The following is a 21,588-nucleotide window of genomic DNA, read 5'->3' on the forward strand; positions in this document are numbered from 1 at the left end:
GGCCCCTTCGCCTCTGAGTCTCTGGGACGTTGCTCTGTAAAGCGAAGAGTATCACACCTTCACTACGGGGTTGACGGGAGGCTGTCCCACAGTGCCCGTGGGCCACGGCATGTTCTAGCCGCTTTCCTGTGCTAGTTGAATCTGACCCCAAACTGGCAAACATCATCCGGGGTAGGAAGGCAGGCTGTTTAACGATAGCCACTTGGATTCAGATAATAAGTACTTAACTCCTATATAATTTAGGCACTTTGCCTTACGGCATTTTCTGTGAAGAGATTCAATTATTTTACGTTGAGTTGATCTGTTAAAATTCATCGAGGTGTACGTTATCAGGGACCGTCACTATTACGCACCTTAGTTCATTTAATTAGCTGTATATTAGGATATACTTTATTTTCTTTCGTAGGCGTTGGACGAGCTTTACCCGCTGCTTGCTGAGGGACCCTCCTCCCTGTGTCTCGGGACAGCTGCTCAGCGCCTCAGACACACCGTCCCCGGGCTCTCGCCGCCGGGGCCAAACTCGCTGCTTCTTGGCCCTTGGGCTTTCTCTGCTCGCCCCTTCTTCCAGGCACTGTCCCCCCTTTCTGAGATGTCCCTATCTTCCTTCTCCTCCTTTACTCTAGCCTGGGCTCTGAGCTCAGGCAGAGGTCCCTTCCTGAGCGAGACCTTCCCCGACCTCTGCGCCGGGCCCCTTCGCAGCATGTGTCTGAGCTGCGATTTTGCTTTTGTTCTAACTCGGAACTTGTTGGATAAACCTGCCAATCTACCGTCTCTAGGAGGGCAGGGATTGCAGGCCGTGGCCTCCGCGGGGCCTGGGTCGGTGCCTGGCCTGCGGTGTGCGTCCCCTAACACGGCCACTTGCTTCATGAAAACGTGCAAACCCGGGAGACAGGGACGTTTGCAGTCGGACGTAATGCAGTCGCGGGAACGGCATCCCGCATTGTTTCGAAGCCGTCGCGGGCTCGCTCACCGTGAGGAGAGGGACGTGAGCACCAGGAGGTGAGATGCGCAAGTCCCTCTGCCACACGCACTGCTTCCTCAGCGTGGAAGCGTGAGCAGCGGTGGCTCCTAAGCAACATCCGGAAGGACGATGATGATGATGATGATGATGATGATTATTTTTTTTTGCAAATCTCCAAACCAAATCAGCTAGACTCTTTCTGCAGCCAAATTTTTAACCTTCCGTGCACGGCTCCTGAAAATGTCAGAGCAATTTTCAAAAGTTTTTTTTTTTTTTTAGCTCATTCCAGAAGACTCCAGCAAATTCCAGAATCATTTGGTTCTCCAACTTTTTGCTTCTTGCGTGTGACAGGCCATTAGAATCATTTTTGCAGCAGAATGCCGTACTTCGAACCGCCTTAAAATGGTCAGTACATCTGCAGTCACAAACGGCGTCCCATTTTGCTCTTTCCAATTGGTCCTTAAGCTGCGTGGGTGCTGTGTGCAAACTTCCTTCCGGCTGTATATTCCTGTACACAACTTCTTCTAAACCTGGGAGCTTAGCCCTGTCCCCGAGCACCAGAGCAAGGCCCAGTTCCTTGGGGACTTGATGCTCTGTAGCTGGGTGCTGGACACCTTTTATGTCCATACTGCTGAACCCAGAAGAATTCAAGGGCACACCCAGGCCCCTTGCCACTGGGTTGTTTTAAAGTTTGAATTTGAGTATATTTACGTACGGCCCATTTGCTCACGCTCATAAAGCCTCGCTAGTCACACCCTGCTATCTTACATTTTTACGTTAGGTGACTGGCCCCTGACCCCGGCTGGTGACCCTTCCTAGAGGAACTTGAGAGGAATGGCCACTCAATAATGAGTTGACCGCAATGAGATCTTTTAATTGCTGTCCCTCACCTATTCTTACCCTGTGATGATTGATTTTCTGTGTCAGCTTGGCTAGGCGATGGTGCCCAGGTGTTCTGGGTGACAGCCCTGTTTCCCAGGCCCCCAACCCCGTCCTGGGCTCCCCTCATCCTCCATGCTCTTCAGTAGCCCCTGAAAGGCTGACTCTGGTCATGCGAGCCAAGCCCTCTCCCACTCGAGTCCTTTACTGAACTGAACTGGAAATGGGAAGCAGAGCCTGGTGCCATCTTCCGAGTCGCCGCTGTGTGCCGGGTGTCGTGTTGGGACTGGGGAGGCAGGTGGACGAGATGCAAGCGGTCCTCCTCGCACGAGGCTGGCAGCCACGCGAGAGGGAGCCAAGCTGGTGAGTGAAGGAAGGGCTCACCCCCTCTGCCGCCGCTTGCCCCCACAGCTTCCTACCTTCCTTCCCTCCCGATCTGAATGGCTACCTGGCTGCAGGGCAGCCCACCTGGCTGTGTCCTGACTTCCCCTGTGGGCACAGCTCTGGCCGCTGCCCAGGGTGTAGCCCCTCTCTGAACCTCCTTCAGGCCCCTGCATCCCCTACTCCGGCTTTTGCTGACTCGGAGAGAGGCTCTAGCTTCTCTGTTGAGATGAATCAGGCTTCAGTTTTCAGGGACCGCCACCTGCGTGGCCATCGTTGGTGTGCACAGGTACCACCTGAGCTGTTGTCATGCCCCTTACACAGAACAGCAGCAGAGAAAATGTTTGTGCATGAGAGGATCCATAGATGGACGCAGGACTCTCTTGAGGGCGTTACTAATTCTTGTTTATTAAGGCAGAAAATGGATCCGGAACGTGCTAGAATAGACCGGCTCTGCCTACGGGTTGCAGATGCAGAGTAGAGGGCGGTGTCTGCATTTAGCTCCTTCCTGTCTCAGAATTAGAGTTTTAAAGTTTCTCAGAGCATGCGGCTCGATGGAGAGGTAGCTGTCATCTGCTCAGACCTGTCAGTTCTACAGACGAGGACACGAAGGCCCCGAGAAGAGGGACGGAAGCTGATGGAAGGTTCTGGCAGGGCTCCAGCGTGCTGCTCGTGGCCCCCGCCACTTGGCCTTGGCTTGCCCAGGGCTCGTCTTCCAATTACAAGTCTTTTTCGTGTGTCTTTCTAAATAAATTCTCCCTTTTCTTTTTAATTTTCTCGAGGTAAAGGAAGGCAATAGATAACGTAATTTAGAGAACAAGAAAGTAATTCTGAATCCTTTATGTTCAGGTTTCAAGAAACCCCAGAAAACGTCTTCCCTCTATCCTTTTTAAGAGTTTTTTTTTTAATTGTATGTTTCAGGTGAGCAACATTATAATTCGATATCTATACACACTGCACAGTCTTGTTACTCTTCATGGGGATGGTTCCCTCTTTCCTTTTTTGTTTCAATTTGGGTTCGGCAAAAGGAAACAAATGAACCAAGAACCAAAAAAGAAAACGAAAATAGGACAAAACGAACCGCCAGAGCCTTACATCCCATCTTTTCAAAAGCTTGCTGCTTGCTTTTCTCGTCAGGGCTTGCAGCTTCTGAGAGACCATTAACGTACGTAATAAACAAATACAATAACGACAGCGAATGCCCCTTTTTCTGGGTCTCTAGATCTCTTCACGGTGGAATTTAATTTATAGATGGCCATGCCCGAAAGATTCTGGGAGCGTGGTGGAAAAAAACATGGCAAAAGCAAGGTGCGTATCTTAAAAAAAAAAAAAAAAAAAAAAAAAAAAAAAAAGCCTCAGCACAAAACCTTGATTTGTGCCCGGTTAGTACACACCCAGCAGAAGCCCAAGAGCGAAAGGGACGTCGCCGGCCTCCTGTGGTCTGCGGGAACGGGGGCGGGGCTCCCGGTTCTGCGTCGGAGGGGCTCCGGGAGGAGCGAGCCCCTCAAGGCGATGTGCTTCTCCCCGCCTCCTGGTCCAGCACGGCCTGCCTCCAGAAGGTCCACAGAGAGGACGGGAAGTCGAGGCGGGGAGGAGAAGGGGAGGACAGCGAGGCGGGGTGCCGGTCCCCCCTTCTCTGCTCTGGGAACCCCTGGCGCCTTTGGCGCTTGTCTCTTCTCTGCCATGGTGCTCCTCCTAATACCCGGCGTTTCTGCCCACCTGCAGTCACCGCGACCCACGGGACGTGTCCCACGTGGTCTGGCCCCGGCGCCTCTCCTCACAGCTCGCTCTCTGTGGCCCCTGCTTCGCACCCCAATGGCAGCTGCCACGAGCAATCGAGCAATCGGCCCACTCCAGGCCGGCCTGGTTCCTCAGATCTACCCCCGTAAGCGGAGGAAGCAGCATGAGCTCACCCCCTGCATCTCGGAATGTCCGCGGTGACGAGGCTCGCGGGGTAACACCGAGTGCGCGCTCTCTCGTTTCTGGAGCCTCTGGTTTCTCTCCCTCAGCAGCCGAGCGCCGAGAGAGCTCACGTAACCTGCTCCCGTCCCTCAGTAGAAGGAGGACATGACTGTGCCTCTGCGTGCCCGGCTCGCAGTGACAGGCGCCTCCCGCAGGAAGGGCTCCGCAGAGGCGGGAGGGACTCGGGGTGTGCAGCTGTGACTTTGCGCCAGCTCTGTCCCACGTCACCGTCGAGGAAGAGGCATGAGCTTGCAATCGGTCCCTACAACTTGGCGTGATGGACGCGTCGGCCTAAGAGCCTGCAGAATGTCAGCTACTCTTCTCAGTTATTTCTGTCAGTATGTTATACTTTACGGATGGAGAAAAAGAAGCCCAGAGAGGCCACACGCATCGCCCGTGGCCACACAGCTGTGAGGGCATTAATATCCGTCTCGTCCGACTCAAGGACCGTTTCTTTCTACTGCATCATGGCGGGTGTCATGGAAACAGAGAGTGGCCAGGATCCCAGCCTTACCTCAGGGCTTAGATGCCGTTCTTTTCCCCCAGTCGCCTTCCTGCCCTGATGAGCTCTGAGCTGCAGCGGAACTATCTTTATATATTGTCTGGTGACGTGGGTTTCCAAAGCGCTTATCAAAAAATAACCAAACCCAGGGAGCTAATCATTATAACACATCCGCTCATCCGCGCTTCCCAGGGGCTCTCGAATAGCATCGCTCGGCATGGGAGGTGTTGGGATTTTCCTAGATTTTGAGAGCATTGTGAGAAATCAATGAGATAATGCTTGCAAAATGGCTAGAACACTGCTTGGAATATAAGTTCTCAGTAAATATTTGGGCTGGAAATCTTTATCACAATTAATTCAACGATACGTCATTTCCCCGTCTGAGTTCACAGGGCAGGCCAGGAATTGTTCCCAGCGCCCGGGATACCTCAGTGAACGAAACGAAGATTCTTGCCTGGAACCAAACAGAAAGGGATCTCTGTCTTCGGGGGGAAAAGGCCGACAGTCACGATAAACAGAAGGGCGTGTGGGCAGGTGACCCTTCCATGGGGTGGCCGAGGCAGGCCTCCCTGAGCAGGTGACAGCGGGGGAGGGGGAGGTCACCACAGGGCCAGCGATGGGGCGCCTGCGGGAAGAGCGCCCGGCCCTGGGACAGCGAGGGGAAAGCCAGGGAGCAGGCGCCCAGCTGGGGAGCCGAGTCCCGGGGAGGGGGCCGGGGCGGCTGAACGGGAGCCCAGAGCTGGACCTGGAAGGTGATCAGGAGCTTCCGGCGGGGCGAGGCCTTAGACGTGGGCTCCAGAGAACTGCGAAGCCATGGCAGGGGCTTGGGTGGAGGGACATGCCGATCTGGGTGATGTCCCCACAGGACCTCTTTGACAGCGGGATGGAGAGTAGATGGACTGTGTGGGGCGGGGTCGAAGCAGGGAGACCTCTGGGGAAGGTTTGCAGTAACCTCAGCAGACACCGATGCTCACTGGGCCCTGGGCCCTCGGGCTTGGGGCACTGAGGGGGGCACCCGGGGGACGTAACAACGGCTGAGACTCTGTGGCAGCCTCCCACGCCACCTCTCCCAACCCGCGCACAGAATCAACCTGTTCTTCGTGTCCCTGCCCCGGAAACCTCTTAAAATACAAAGAGTTGCTATATATACACAATGGAATATTATTACTCAGTCACACGAAGGTCGACTCTGAGAATGATGGACCTAGAGGGTACTATGCTAAGTGAGATAAGTCAGACAGAGAAAGACGAATACCACTTCTATGCGGACGCTACAAAAACAAAACGAATCGAAACAGAAACAGACTCACGGCTGTCAGACTGTCAGAGGAGAGGGCCGTGGGCAGAGGGGCGCGGAGGGTAAAGGGCCACGAGAGGTACAGACTTCCGGTTACGAATGGTCGCGGGGGTGTGAGGCGCAGGGAACGTAGTCGGTGATACTGCGAGGGCTGTGTGTGGTGGCAGACGTAAGAGTGCAGCAAAAAATCGAAATCATTCTGTGAGAATCAACGGGCTGTACAGAAATTTACAGCAAAGAATGCTGCATCTGTCATTGTTATTTAAAAATTATATACTGTGCATCCTTTATATCTTTAACGCTTATAACCAACTCGTGTGTGTGTGTGTGTGTGCGCGCGCGCATATTTTTTCCCCGAAGAGCTGTTTATTAAACATTTATAAAATTTACCAGAACACCACAGGCTGATGCACCCTGACCCATCGCCATTTGTGGTGCCCCGTGGAGGGTGAGGCCAGCTTAGGTGCCGGGAAGAGCTGGTACACGGCACATCCGTGATTAGACCCGGGGTTTCTGACGCAGGGCGAGGATCTTAGTGTCCTGAGTCACATGTTTCTCCTCTCTAAAGCGGGACCCATCATAATGGATTGATTGGTCCTTCCGTAGCTGTGGGCGAGGGCTGTGGTTCCTTCTGGCAACAGCCAGCTGTCTCCCGAGGCAACCCCCAGAGCCTTTTCCTGCTGAAGTAGAGTTAAGTGTAGTAATCACCTGCCGGGAAAGCAAACTCGCTCTGGTTTTGGGAGCTCTGGGTTTTCAAACCCATTCGTCTCCTGAGCGGCCGCCAGCGAACCAGGGATAGACATCACTGGGAGACGGATGGAGCCTTCGGGACTGCGTCTGGGTCACCCTAACGTGGTCAAGCGCCGGCTGGAAGTAAAATGCAGCGTCCTGAGCTGCTGTCTTTCTCAGAGCACCCCGGCTGCTCTGTGTGACAATGGCCTGGCTCACTGGTTACTAGAATTAGCTTCACTTCTGCAGGCATCACAGGGATGTGGTGTGGGGCGGGGGGTGGGGGGGGGGGAGAGGAGAGAGGGAGGGGCGGGCGGAGCATGAACCAGAAGAGAAAGAAGAGGAAAGCCAATAAAAACGGAAGGAAAGACGGGGTTCGGCATTATGAATGGGGCAGGATGGAATTCTGTGATCTTCAGAAACAAGAAAACGGGCAAACACACACAATCAAAACACGAATGAATTAAAAAAGGCGTTTAACAGCAGAGTCTCAGGTCCCCCTCCCAGACTGCTGGCATTCTGAGGCCCGTTTTGCAGGTGAAGAAACTGAGGCTGAAGGAGGCGGAACACCTTGCCCCGCAGTGACCAGGGCGAGCTGTGAGCCCAGCATCTTCGCGTTCGGCTCGAGCTCTGGATTCTTCCCCGATTCCCTGTCTGGATAGTCGCCAGCCGGGTCTCAGGGCTGTGGAAAGAGGGAGCCTCGGTAATTAGCCCTGGTTTTCTTCCCACAGGAGGATGTGAGAACTCTCTAGCCTGGACACTCCTTCCTCCTCTTTGGCTTTCATGGCCAAGGGGGGAATTCTGTGAATGGAGGTCAGGGGAAGAGCTCCGGGCTCCTCCTCCGACCTCTTATACCTGCTCCCTTTCCCAGAAGCTCAGAGCGCACATGTCCTCACTGTGAGGAGAGCCTGGTCCTGCCGGAAGGGACAGCTACGTACCCCAGTCCCGCCTTTAGGCAGTGGCCAGAGGCGCCACTGTCCCCGGGAGGCACCATTTTACTGGACTTCTGTGACTTTTTGGGTGTGGGGGCGGGGGAAGGGGTTGGGTGGGAACCAACTATTTTATCCTTTTTAATGAGTTTTTTGTACCCAGGGTGTCCGCTGACACCAGAAGCCCACGTATGAAGTCGCTCACTCGGGCGCTGACTTAACCGTCTCAGAAGCGCCGTTGACCGCGCCCGGAGCTGCTCGGCCAGGCTCTCGCCAGCTTCGTTTTCCCGTGAAGGCGTGCCATCCACCGCGCCCGTGGCATACAGCAGCTCGGAGCCGTGGGGTTTCTCCCGTCCGGGCTGTGGCGCTCCCCACGCTGCCTCGGCTGGTTGCTTCTCGGTCATCTTTCAAAACCGAGACCCGGTTCTGCCTCCTCGAGCAAGTCTTGCCTGCCTGCCCCGTCGGGCGGCTGTCTCCCGGGTCTGGTGGGTCTCTGCTTACTTCTCTCCTAAGGCTTCATGTATGAAACCGTGCTGCGGGCTTGTTTGCCCGTCTGTCTCTTGGGAGAGTCCTGGAGGGCGCAGGAAGGCAGCAATATATCTTGAGACAGGGAGATTCTTGAGAGACGGGAACACTGTATCTCATTGGCTTCTAATTCTCAGCCCCAAGAGCAGTTCCTGGGACATAATCAATGTTTATTAAACAGCTGTGGGATAAAGGGGGGATGAATAAGTCTATAACGCAATCTGAGAAAGCTACGTGTCATGGGGGCCTTTCTGTTATGGGGTCCTTTGAGTTAAGGGCGTAGTCATTGCTACGCGGAGTTGGGCCACGCGTCGGAAGTGATCACATCCAGCGAGGACCCAGGACCGTTAGCCACTGGACTCTCCGGGCCTTGAAATCATTCTGTTCTTAGATCGCCCAAATCAATGTCAGGTAAGTTGGCATTATTCTCCTCTCCAGGAAGATGTTTTAGAACAAAATGTCAAGAAAAAGATAATCACGTAATGACAAGGGAAGGATACGGCACTCTCTAATTGGGGTCTGGGGTCCGCAGTTTCCCGCTGAACTTTCTTTGTGTGCAGGGAAGACTTTCCCATCGGCAGGCTATCGTCCCATGATTAGAGGCTGGGGCGCAGGTAACCGGCGAACACCCCTGCGGGTAATTGAACACTCCACTGATTTTCACAGCGCTGAGCCACTTAGCCCAGGGGTTTTTGGTTGTGATGCTGAGAAAACTTATACCTCCGAAGGGGTCTCAGGTGACCTTTCATCTCGGCAAAACAAGGCCTGGAATGCGGAATCTAGGTCATAAACGAGAGCGGTTTGGGAACAATAGCTGCTTAGAGACTGGGAAAAGAAGCTTTTGTTTGCAAAGGGGAGTCCTTAATTCTGGCCATCGCACAAGATTCCAGGGAGTAGAAATGACTTGAAAGTCCTTGAACGCTCTTCTTTTATGTGGTAAATGCCACAAAATCGTGAGGGGCCTCGTTCTAGATACCATTCCCGTTCCGAGGCTAGGAAAAGCGAGGCTTGGAGCCGCCCGGCTTCAAAGGGGTGATGCGGAGAAGCGAACTTGGGGCGTCTGACTGAAGTGCCATGTGCCCTACAGACACTCACGTGACTGCTCCTTCTTGGGTTTTTCTTGGGCTTCTCCAAGAGCTCGCCATTCGTGAGGAGACGTGACCGAATGCAGTAGCTCATGGCTGCTCGTGACGCCGGCGCCGGGGCCCCGAGCCCACCGAACAGGGTCTCGGCACGACCCTCGGGCAAAATACCATGGGGAAGGAAGGGGCCTTCACATCGTGGCTCAGACATCTCCCCCACACACGCCGGAGGCTTCCGCCAGCTCTCTGCTCAGCAATGGCGTGACTTTGGCATTGAAACCGCTTGTCAGAGTTTGGTGGCAGGAACCAGAGGACAACAGCGTATTATAATCTATACTGTGAAGTTCACTGCTTTCACGTATGCAGTTGAATAACTTTTATCACGTATGTTAGACCTTCATAAAGTTATTAAAATAGCTATACCGTACCCAGTTCCCATTCCAGAGACCCTCCTTAACTCAATTAGTTCAGTGCTTGATTTAATGAGCTTCCGACTTGAAGGGTTTTTAGAGACAGACAGGTATTTACAAAAAGTAGAGGAGAGAAACACAGAGAAATGCCCCCTCCTCTCTCACAAGCCACATCCATGGAGCCAGAGGCGTCTTTGGGGAACCAGCGTTTCCCGGCCCACTCTCGTTTCCTGTCGTAGCATGCTGCTGGCCTTCTCTTCCGGCTTTCCCTTTACCCTCTGCTCCTCCTCCCGGTGTCTGGCTATTTTTGGGTCGACGAGATGAGGTCAGCTCCCGAAGAAGTCTACAGGACACAAGCACTGTCTGAGTGACCCCTGCCCGGAGCGTATCGATCGAACAGCATTTCCAGGCTGCCTAAGGTACGCGTCCTCGGTAGGTTGTCATTTAATCGTGTCCTGCTGTAGGATGGGCAGCAGCGGGTAAAGCGCAAGGCTGGAAGCCAGAGACAGGCGGCAGAGGAGAGAGACATCGCCTCTGCCTCAGGAGCTCAGACGAAGAAAAAGGACGGGAAAAGGCTAGAGAGGAAGGGTCACAACTACAGGGGGCCAGAAAACAATAGAATATGTGGCCTATGTCTACACCCGCGGCATCTACCTGATCCCTCTCTCCCTCCCCCTCCCTCCCTCCCTCCCTCCCTCTCTCTCCCTCTCCCCCCCACCTCTCTCATCTTTCTGAAACAGGAACTTGGAGTAAAGCACATAATTTTTTTTTTAACATTACATAACGATTTCGATGATCTTTAATTGCATGTCTTTGTAACTCACTCCAGCCCCGTCACCAAGGAAAAGGGCGATAGAAGAGAGAGAGGGAAATCACGAAGGGAAAAGGGACACAGTGGAACTGTAGCGCCCGGAATGAGAATGTTTTCTATCTCTTTTCCTTCTCGGAGCTCCTCAGGGACACAGGAATTATTCCTACGCGTTAGTGACGCTCTGTCCTTCAGAGGGCCCGTGGCTAATGGACAGGAGAGGAAGGGGCCAGATGTGCCTGCTCCTGAGGTCTTTGCATTTGAACCCCTAGCCTCTTTTGGGGGGTGGAGGGCTCAATATGTACAACGCCCGATTTGCAGGCTGGCTTGCGGTATTACTGGCGGTTGCATGGACAGTCCTTGCGTAGGGCGGCATCAATCATTCTCCAACGGAATGCCTGACGAGCATCTCAAAATGAAAACGTCCAAAAACCTAACTCTTGTCTTTCAAATCTCCACCTCCCTGGGCTTCGTTGGGTTTATCACTGGCACTTTCGTTTACCCAGGTGTGCAGCAGGGGAGTCCAGGGGTCGTCCCAGAGCAACCGAGCCATCCCCGATCTTGGGGAGTTTCTCTCCACACTCCCTCTTGGATCTGCCCAGTCCTTTTCCTGTGACTTCCACCACACCCACCATCAGCCATCACTTTGCCTGTCACCTGGTCCGTGAAGGGTACAGACGATATCGTAAGCCCTCATCGGGGTCCCATGTAAAGGCGCGTGAAAGAAGCATGTCATATACGTCCCAACGTACAACTCTCATTTACATGCCCAGCTTTCGTGTGACTATTGTAGAATATGTGCTTCCTCTACCCTGTTGTGATGCCCCGAAGGCGGGGAGCCCCTCTCTGTGCCATGTACCCCTGGGCCTAGCCCAGTGCCTGGCAGTTACTTTCCTCTTCTTTCAATCAACGAATGTTTTTGGTACACATTGACCATACTTTTCAAATACAACGGATTCACTGTTTATCTTCCACAGCGTTGCTGCTGTTAAGAAATTCGTGCCACAGAAACCATGCGACGTTCATCATTTTAATTCACTTTTCACATAAAAACTCCCTTTTGATTTCTACCACTTCGCACGTTCACGCTACTTTTGCATTCATCACATATCACGAACTAAATAATATTTAAAAAGCACCTCCAACTGGGGTCCAGATAAGCAAGCACAGCGAGGCCACCCACAGCAGGAGCATGTTAAATCGGGAGCTTCTTTTTCATTTATAGAACTAAAGCTAAGTTAAACATTCTTAAGTGAGGCTCGTGCCTTCTCCTAGCTGGAGAGGGCTGTTTTTTGCTGGTAATTCCGGGCACCATCCTCATCACCTTCGCTGGCGGGCTGTGGTTTCCTCGGAGGATCTGGCGAAAACGAGCATTTACTGAGTACTTCCTACGTGCTGGGTGAGACGTTCACACTTTGCCCACATTCTCTCCTCGAATTCTCATTCCCCACGTGGGAAGTTTGGCTGCGATTGCCGTTCGGAGGGGCGGGAAATGAGATAAGCAACTTGATGGCGATGCCACACCTCGCCCAGGAATATCCGACCCTCCAACTAACTCTCTTTCCTCTGGGCCATGGTGCCCCCTTGGATGTCTGCAGGTCCTTGAGGACCGAGTGTCTGCCATCTTCCTGCGCCATGCTTTGACATCTGCTACATGTCATACTAAACAGCGGGAACGTAACTGGGAGGAAAGATGCAAAGAATCCACCCCACAGAGTAGGGTAACGGGATCGGCAACCCCAACATAAGAAGGGCCGGATAGCGTTCTGCTTTCGATACTCTCTCTCCTTTGCTCCCCGGGTCTGTTCTTTGAGGTTGGTGGTGACGGGACGAGTTGGGCAAAGTTGGATGCTCCGTCACGGGACGAGATGACGGCTGTGTTTTGGGTTCGCATGTTCCTGTCAATACTTAGGACAACGGGGGTGGTTAGAACGAGAACTTCCATTTTACAGACAAGGGAAATGAGACCCAGGCTGGATCAGGTACCTTTCAAGGTCGCCCAGGTAGAGCTGGGTCCAGACCGACCGGCTCGCCCTGAGCCCGGTCTCCGATTGTTGTGTGGCACTTCCGCTCAATGGCCAACACTTGCGTCTTGAAGGGGCCGGAGCTCAGAGAAGGGAGGTAGACGCCATGAGGGCCTTCGGGAGAGGCCTCTGAGAAAAGAGGGGACACCGAGGAGAGACTAAGGGAGGAAGGCTGAATACGGGCCCTAAAAACGTGGCCCGCAAGAGGCTTTGGATAGAAAAAGAAATGCCAGGGCAGCCGCTCTGGGAGGTGTCTTACAAGGTGCTCCTGGATCAGTGGGCAGGCCCAGAGAGCCACGGTTCCCCGCCAGCTCGCGGTGTGCAGCCAGCCCTCGGTAACCCGGGGAATGGAGCTCAAGTTAATTAGCTCTATTTATTGCATTTGCCTGTCATTTCCCCTGCAACTCAAGCTTGATGCTTTCTACCTCTTCACGTCTGATCTAATGGAAGAGAAAATTACGTGCAGCCCGGGTTCAGTCTACCGGGCTTACTGCTCTCCAAAAGACTGTGTTTTTAGCGCTAATTACTTTAAGGGTTCTCAGTTGCCCTACCGCTTCTCCGGGTCGCCCCCACGTCTCCAGCTTCCCAGTCAGACTTCGGTTTTGTGAAACATCTGTCGCTTAGCCTCCCGAAGCTTCTGTGCTTCCTTCCCGTGCAGGCTCAGGAGAACAATGTGACTTCCCTCTTCAGGCTCACTCAGATGAGTGAAAGTCATTAGAGAGAGAATACAGTTGCTGGAAGGAACTTTGATAAAACGCATTGTTGCACTGGGCATTCTTCAGGGGAGAGTATATTCCTTTTGTGGCTTAAAGATGGTTTGGTTGTTACAATCATTTTAAAGATTAAGAAGTTGGAAATCTTATAGGTTAAACACCTCTCTCGCGGTCGCCCGGGTCGGAGGTGGCAGGGTTAGGGTACAGCAGCAATACATGTCTCCGAAGCCTGTGATCTTTCTTCCAGACTGGGCTGTCTAGACAGCATCAGGCATCACCAAGTGTTGCCAGGGGAACGGAAAGGGTACTTAAGACATTGTCCCCGCCCACAAAGTGAGAGGCAGGCGTGCAGACCACTAACTCCCACACTGGTGCGAATGCCATGCTCATGGTATGTGGCATGCGATGCACAAGAAACCAGAGAGGAGAGGCAGTAATTCTTATCCAAGGTGCACGGGGAGACTTCTCAAGCAGTAGTGTGGGTTGAACTGTGTCCTCCAAGAAAGGTGGGTTGAGTCTCTGCAGAAGTAATGAGGATGTTGGTTGAGTTCATACTAGAGTAGGGTAGACCCTTAATCCAATATGAGTGGTGTCCTTGTAAGAGCAGAGACAGAGGGATAGATAGACGCACAGGAAAACACCCTGTGAAGACAGACACATAGACGGAAGGCCACGTAACGGTGCAGGCAGAGATGGGGATGATGTAGCTATGAGCCAAGAAATGCCCAGAATTCTCGGCAACCACCAGAAGCTAGGAGCTCAGCTGTGTAGGCAGGAGAGTGTAGGCCAGGAGGTTCAATTACTAGATTGGCACTGAACTTTGAAGGCTGGGGTTTATCAGGGAACTTTGCAGCTAGGCGGGGCCATGCAACCGTTCCGGACAATGGGGTGTGAACAAAAGGAAAGTGTGCCGTCACCCCCCACGTCTCTGCCCACCGGTCCCAGACACCTGATCCAGTCTCAAAGCTACAGGTGCGAGGCCTGGATTCCTGGACCACCGAGTGGGAAGGCTCTGCCCTGGAGAAGTGCCTGCTCCTAACGCTTGTGTGAACAAAATAATGAACATTTATGTGATAGCAATCTATCTTCTTAGGGGTTGGTTGTTACTGCAACAAATGAACAAATTTCCTGTTTCAGGTGCTTAGTGGCAAAACCTCAGAATTGCACACAGGTCCTTCTTCTCCCAGACACCGAAGAACAGGGCTCTCATTCCTCTTTCCTGCCCACCGCCGTCCACAGTCGCTTACGCATACTAAGCCCTTGCTAATTAGCCAGAGCATTACACTAGAGTTGCTCGGGGCTGTCAAAATCATTCCCTCTTTTCTGCCTGAGCTCCCTCTGCAAACCGGCGGCAGGTTCAAATCAAATCACCGGTCTCTGAACTGGGCGCTGAGGGTATGTATGCACCTTGTCATCTACACCACGGCTCGTGGTCCGGTCCCTGTCTGTACCTACTCGTGGCGCCCGTGACCCCACCGATTGCACGAAGACATTCGTTCCCCGTGCTGACAGGTGCCGTTCTCTCTTCAGGATTCAAAAGCATGCCGGGAAAACATTCACTATCGCAGCAGGCTTATATGGAGGCGGACCCTATAATAAATTGTGTAAATCCAATTTGAGAGTGACAGGGCCACTATCCGTAACTAATCCAGGAAGGCAGTACAGACTGTCTTGGGCACACTGGGACACGTGGCCGCCCTGCTCAGAGCCGGTTTTGGTGAGAAGTAGGTAACACGGTGTGGCGGAACTCAGGATTGAGGGGAGCAGGAACCGGCGTCTGTAATCTGGCTTTATTAATTACGGACCGGGAACTTGAACAAACTCCTTTACTTCCCGAGGTGAGTTGCTCATTTGTAAATGGGGAAGAGTGATGGATCCTGACAACAGCTTCGTGAAACTGTCTGTGAAATTGGAGCATCGACTGCGGAAATCTATAGCGCTTTAATTTATTACCGTCATCCTCGCTGCCGGCACTGGCGTGATTATTGGTGGATTAACGCTGGGGTTCTCTCCCTGTGCTGCTTGCTAGAATCGTCTGGGAAGATTTATCAAGTTCGCGCTGCATTGGTGTGTTTGAGCTGCCGTAACCGAGAGGCACAGGCCCAGTGGCTTAACCAGGTTTATTTTACCTTAGTTTCGGAGGCTAGAAGCTCAAGATCAAGGCGTCGGTAGAGTTCTCTCTTCTAAGATCTCTTTTCTCGGCTGGTCGATGGCCATCTTCCTCTCTGTCTTCTCACCGCCATGCCTCTGTTTATCTGTGTCTGTACGGCCCCTTTTTATAAGGACGCCAGTCATACCAGATGAGGACCCGCTCTAAAGACCTCTTTCCCCCCTAATTATCTCTTTAAAGCATCTCTCTCTAAATACGGTGACATTTTGAGGTGCTGAGGGTTAGACGTCAACATATGAATTTGGAGAGTGCCGACACCATTCAGCCCATAAGAGATGTCTTCCCCGCCCATGGGAAGATATTATCTTTCTCATTCACTGCATTGAAGAACTTTCGAAAATGGTCTTCGCTCTGGTGACTTGGAGTCAGTTCTGGCCAATGCAAAGCACACTGTAGCATCACATTTTAGGCTCTAATCACTCTGTTGTGCAGCCGGAACGAAAATGATACGGTGTGTCAACCGGAATTAGAGACTAAATTAATTTTTTTAAACAGAGGCATTTGATGAGCGCCAGTGAGCCACCAAAAAAAAAAAAAAATTTTTTTTTTTTTTTTTCCCAGGCTCTTTCATGCACTGCCAAGTGAGGCCGGATGCGCTGGTGGAATGAATGGCCCTGAGCCTCCCGCCCGGCCGGCCCTCTCCCGCTGGTGACGGGAAACCGTTTCGACAGAACGCCTGAGCCCTGCCACAGTGAATAATGCTTCGGCGGCGGCTCCGGCTCGCTGTGCGAAGCACTTTCTCCGCTCAGGCCGCGCTCGGCTGGCCTTGGGGCCTGCACGGGCCCCGCGGGGCCGGGCGGGTGGGGCCGCCCATCGCTCCCTGCGCGGGGAGCCAGCCCGTGGTGCGAGGGCCCCCCCCCCCCCCGAGTTCTCGGCGGGAGCTCCTCTGAGACTGGGCGCACCTGTCAATGAAACGAGAAGAGACCTTCTGCATCTCATAGCGCGACGTCGTCACGGAGAGCGCGTGCGACCGTGGATTGGGAGCTTCTAGATCTTCGCCGTCCAATACGGCAGCCACATACGTCCTAGATTTAAAACAATGCGGTTTCTCAGCCGCGCCAGTCACCGTTTAAATTTTCACTGTGCACATGCGGCGAATGGCCTTCCCGTTGGATAGTCCGGACTTTGAGCATGTCCACCGTCCCAGACAGCACTGCCGGACAGGGCCACTGCCACGGGCTTCCCGAACCTCCCCACGAAGGTCACGGCTACGACTCCCGTGACGCTCAGGTCCTTCCACAGCACGTGTCAAGTAGAGCGACAGGGACTCGGCTCTGAGACGGCCCGATTTCTGAAGCGTGGGTTCCGTCCACTGTGGCACGCTGCCTCCCATTTCCAGCTCGGGTCATTACCCATGAAGACGCAGGGGACTTTCCTATGGGCACGAGAGTCAGCGACCCTGGGGTCTGACTTGCGAAGCAGTGAGTAGACTCGTCTTTGGACGCCTCTGCCTAGGGCACTGGGATCTGGGCTAAAGCTTTTAGAGGCGGTCTCAAGGGCCTCTCCTCGCTTCTCGGCCCCTGTCTTGGTCTCTCTATCGCACACACACACACGCGCGCGCACACACACGCACGCACACACGCACACGCACGCACACACACACACACGCACGCACACACACACACGCACGCGCACACACGCACACGCGCGCACACACACACGCACACACGCACACGCGCACACACACACACGCACACACGCACACACGCACGCACGCACACACACACACACGCACGCGCACACACACACACACGCACACGCACCTCTCGTGCATCATCGTCTTCCCTTGCTTGCCCACTGCTCTGCAGCCTTAAACAAGCTGCGTAAACATTCTTCACTTCGCCCCCTTAATGAGTCGGGAGCCCTGCGGCTCGGCCATCGGTCCGTCTCGGGAGGCTCGCGACGCGGCCCGCACAGAGCTTACAGGACGAGCTATTGTTCCCACTCCTCCCGCGTCATGATTCTGCCCTGTCCCAAGCGCCGCAGGCTCCTGCTTCCCCGAGAACTGTCCTTGTCACAAGAACTGTAAACGGCAACGCGAAACCCATGTAGAGGCGGATGAAAAGCAGGTGCGTGAAAGCCGCGGGAGGACTCGCCCGGGGGCCTTCACTGCGGCTTCAGGGGCAGACCGGGGGCGGGGGGGCCCGGAAGCCTGCCCCCCCTTCCCCTCACCTCCAAGGGTGTCAGGGCCATTTTTCAAGTGAAAAATAAAATCAAGTATTAGATCAAAACGTATGATTTTTTTTGCCTTGGGTGTCCTTAAACTATAGGGGAAGGTGATCATGCTTTCAAGCCCGATGTGAACCTCTAAATATCTAAATAGAGGATTGGCCTCCCGCAGTACAGCTGGGGTGGGCGGCCGGGGGCTTTGCTGGGGGCTCCCCGGAGGGTTTCACAGGCAGGGGATGGCGGGCACAGGGTCGTGCGTGGTTGCAGTGGCCTGACTGAATTTGCACGGGATGGAGCAGAAGACTCGGGGTGGGCAGAGACAGCCAGACGGCTCCCAAAGTCTGCATCGCTGGTTAAACCAGGGCCCGCGCCAAGGCTCGGCATGGCTTCAACGGAAAACAAGGATTTCCGTGGGCGGAAGGTAAACCGTGGGTACCCTTCTCACTCCAGGGGCGCCCCCGTCGCCCTGGGGATGAAGTGCGGCCTATGCCAAGACTTTCTGCAGTGGATCCCGGGGCGAATAACATCCTGCTGCACGAGCCGTTTATCTACTTTATCCGTCCATCCGTCAATGGCCGTTTGGGTTGTTTCCATGGCTTGACTACTGCGAGTGGTGCTGGAGACCTCCGGCCGGAAAAGGAAGCAGCCTGGGTGGTCCCCTGCCTCCCTGGGCTCCTGGCCCAGCCTGAGACGGGCGTGGGCGCCCTGCGCTGCCCTCCGTCACGCGCCCGCCGGGCGCCCTGCGCTGCCCTCCGTCACGCGCTCGCCGGGCGCCCTGCGCTGCCCTCCGCCACGCGCTTGCTGTCTCCGACAGCTCAGGACGCGGCGTGACAACATGCCGCAGGGGCGAGCCGTGGTGTGGTCGCGTCACCGTCTCCAGGGTCTCGCCGGTGCCCAGCCTGGAACAGAGGGCTCGCTGGGCGGCCGCAGAGTGAGTGCACGAGCCGCGAGGGGGCCCACGGCTCTGCTGTCCGAGGATCCTACGCATCTCTTGACATTTCGATGCTTCTCCTTTCTGAGGGTAAGAACCTCATAAATTCTCGTTGCTAAGCAGAAGCGACCCAAGCGCTGAAGTCAGATGTAACCGAGTTTACATATTTAACTTCTAACTTTGGAGACGATGATATATTTAACCCTCGTTTAATTCTTAGGATGATCCTGTGACATATGATTGTACCGGGCACACAGGGGGCCTTTAAACATGGCTCACACGTGGACAAACACACAGACACGCTCAGACACACGCTGCGGTTGGTTGCATAGAAATCCCTTTTTGAAATCTTCAAACTCTAACTGCATGTCTGCTGACTTTAATGCTTTGTTATAATACAACCCGAAGCGAGGCTGGACTAGAGGCCGAACTCTGCAAGGTTAAGGTTGATTTTTATACCCAGAGAGCTTTGGAAGAAGAGACAGTCCGCGCACGTAAGTGTCAGCTCAGGAAATGGACCCGAACTTGAAGTGCCAAGCGAAATGGTCCAACGATGAGTTTCCGCGACACGTGACCCGCTTTAGAGCACGTGTGCCCAGGCGAATCGTTTTGTCAGGGAGAAGCTGTCACTGTCGGTGAACCTGGCCCGCGGAAGACGAGCAGAGGAGACAGAAGTCGGCCGGCGAGCGTCTGGGCAGGGAGCATGACATTGGCGCGGTCGAGAGCGAGCGGGGGAGAGGGCCCGCCCCCTCCGAGCCGTGCGGGCGTGACGGCCGAGGCTGCCGCTCCCACCCGCATCCTCCTTGTTATTCTGAGTGAAACGCCGAGCATTTTCACGGCCAAATAAAACTCTCTAGGATTCACAGGAGCCCAAAGAGCCAGCATTCAAACCACTCTTCCCAACGATTTATTGCCCCCTCGGATCCACTTTATGCAGACGTTTCTACAGGAACTGGGTCAAGGCCAGAATTATTGTCAAGGTCATGGGTTTGGCAACATGAAGAAATTGCTGTACTAAGATTCTTGTCACCGAGCTACGCCGAAGAAGAAGGTCCTCAAGGAAGTCTTCCTGGACCGTGCTCTCTACCCTCAGGCAGATTTTTCTACACTCTTCTTACTGCCTTCACGGGACGTTGTCTGCATGCCGACCCCAGCGCTCGCCATGAAGTTTTGTCGTTGTTCGCCTCCCAGACTCGCTATAGACTGTCGGTGACTGGGGCAGGGGCTTCATTGCCGCCTACCGTGTAAGTCCTGGCTCTGCGTGATACACAGGAGCCATGGCTTATCCCCGGCTGGCCTTGACCTCACCACCATCAACTCGCTGTCCATGAGAAGAATATTCCTTTTCCTAACAGCAGTTTAAGATAGAGCCTGCTGGAAGCTGGAAGGGCACGTAGTTTATAGACGTGCTGCTGAGCTCTCTGGTGGGACTTGTAGAAGAAGGCCATATCAAATCCACCGACGCAGAGGTGAGCCTCTTCTCGGCAGGGCAGGGAGAGTCGCACTCTATATGTAGCACCTGCTCTGTCCTAGGCGAGGTTTTTCCTGTCTAACCTAGTGATTCTCAAAGGTAGAATTTCGCAGAGCAGGTGGTTAACTATTAAAAAGCACTTCACGCACGTACTCCGCTGACCCCTATGAGACTCGTTCGAGGTAACTCAGTGCAAGGATGACGAACATAGACATGTTAGCTGTCTTAATGCCCACAGGTGTCCTACCCTGGCCCCCGGAAGGCCATCACGTGTCCGATTCCGCCTGGAAACCGGACCCTAAGTCAGAGCTCACTCACTTCACTGCATCCAATTGGGCCGATCTGATTATTCTGCTGGGACTCCTCTCTGGACGTCACCGAGTTCTGTGTCTCACCGGCTCCTTCGCCTCGTTACTGACCTTCTCAGCAATGCGTCCCATTGTACAAACTACCACGTAATGAGATATCACACCCTTTTGGTCCCACTGAACTGATTAAGACCTTCCCCGCGTAGTATCTGGAGGGACGTCATGTGACCGCAATCCCGTGAGACGGCTCTGCTCTAAAGCTGAGGAAACTCGGTGGTGTATCTGAGGCTTTCATGCCACTCAGGGCCGGAGCTCTTACTGCCTTAAGTCCTCAATTCAAAGAACTAACGATTAAGAGGCACCTCATGCCAGCCATTTCCCGTGTATCTACATCGTTACGTCGCGGAAGCCCCGTCTAGCGAGGGGTGGAAGAAAGGTCGGAACTGAGACCGATCCCAAGGCTTAGTCTCTCTCTCCGCAGAATGTCTTTCCGCAGCGGCCACAGCTCTCTGTGTTCACGAACAAACGTGCTGAGATCTGGTGCCGTGATCTTTTTTAGGTAAGGGGTCTGAGACTCACGGAGTGAAGGTCTTGCCTGGATTCCACGAGCTCGTGGGTGGCAGAGAGAGGGCGAGGCTTCGGGTTTTCCAGTCCTGAGTCAGTGGCTGCCCCATTGTCCCAAGCCTCTTAGACCCTACTGCCAAAACTTGAGAAAACTTAGTAGTTCTGTACTAACGCCAGTCCTTTCGGACATGTCTCTGAGACATCTCACGCTTCATGTCTCAAGACCTTCGACATCACAGGATCGAGAAGATGGTTCTCTAAGAGCGAGAGGCGGAAAGGGCTGTATTTACTCACCCCTGCTAATGCCCTATGTTCATCCCTCAGACAAGGTGGTTCTGGTTTCCCGGGGGACAGAACCTTTGCTGTGTTAGGCAGAAGCCTCTCTTCCAGACCTCGCTAGGCAGTCTCATGCTAGGCACTCATTTTCCTTCTACGGGTACCTGGAAAACCCCTTTGTCTTCGGCACAAGCTTTGCAGACTTTCTGCGTCTCTCCGCCTCCCACACATGCCTTCTGCCCGGGTACGGGTGGGTGCGCTTCCTTCCTTCCATGCTCGCGCAAGGCTCTTCACTTTCCTGTAGCACTTCAAATGCGCCCTGGCTTAGAAAGCGCTTCCTGGCCGGTGCATCGCACCCCTGGCTCTGCTGGATTACTGAGTTCGGGCCTCAGCAGCCAGCACAGGACCTTTCAACTGAGGGTCTTTTACCTGAAGGTCAAAGCTTACCGAAGCTTACCAAAACCAGAAAACAGGCCTCATGCTTCACGCTGAGACAC

The 21,588-nt window shown here is 53.9% G+C and overlaps 1 protein-coding gene across 2 annotated transcripts in view; it reads right to left on the minus strand.

The window, feature by feature from the left end:
* CLNK (cytokine dependent hematopoietic cell linker) overlaps nucleotides 1-21,588 on the minus strand; it is a 109,074-nt gene that overhangs the window by 67,036 nt on the left and 20,450 nt on the right. The window lies entirely within an intron of this gene.

Source organism: Rousettus aegyptiacus, unplaced genomic scaffold (assembly GCF_014176215.1).
Source record: "Rousettus aegyptiacus isolate mRouAeg1 unplaced genomic scaffold, mRouAeg1.p scaffold_m13_p_10, whole genome shotgun sequence".
NCBI classification, from domain to species: Eukaryota; Metazoa; Chordata; class Mammalia; order Chiroptera; family Pteropodidae; genus Rousettus; species Rousettus aegyptiacus.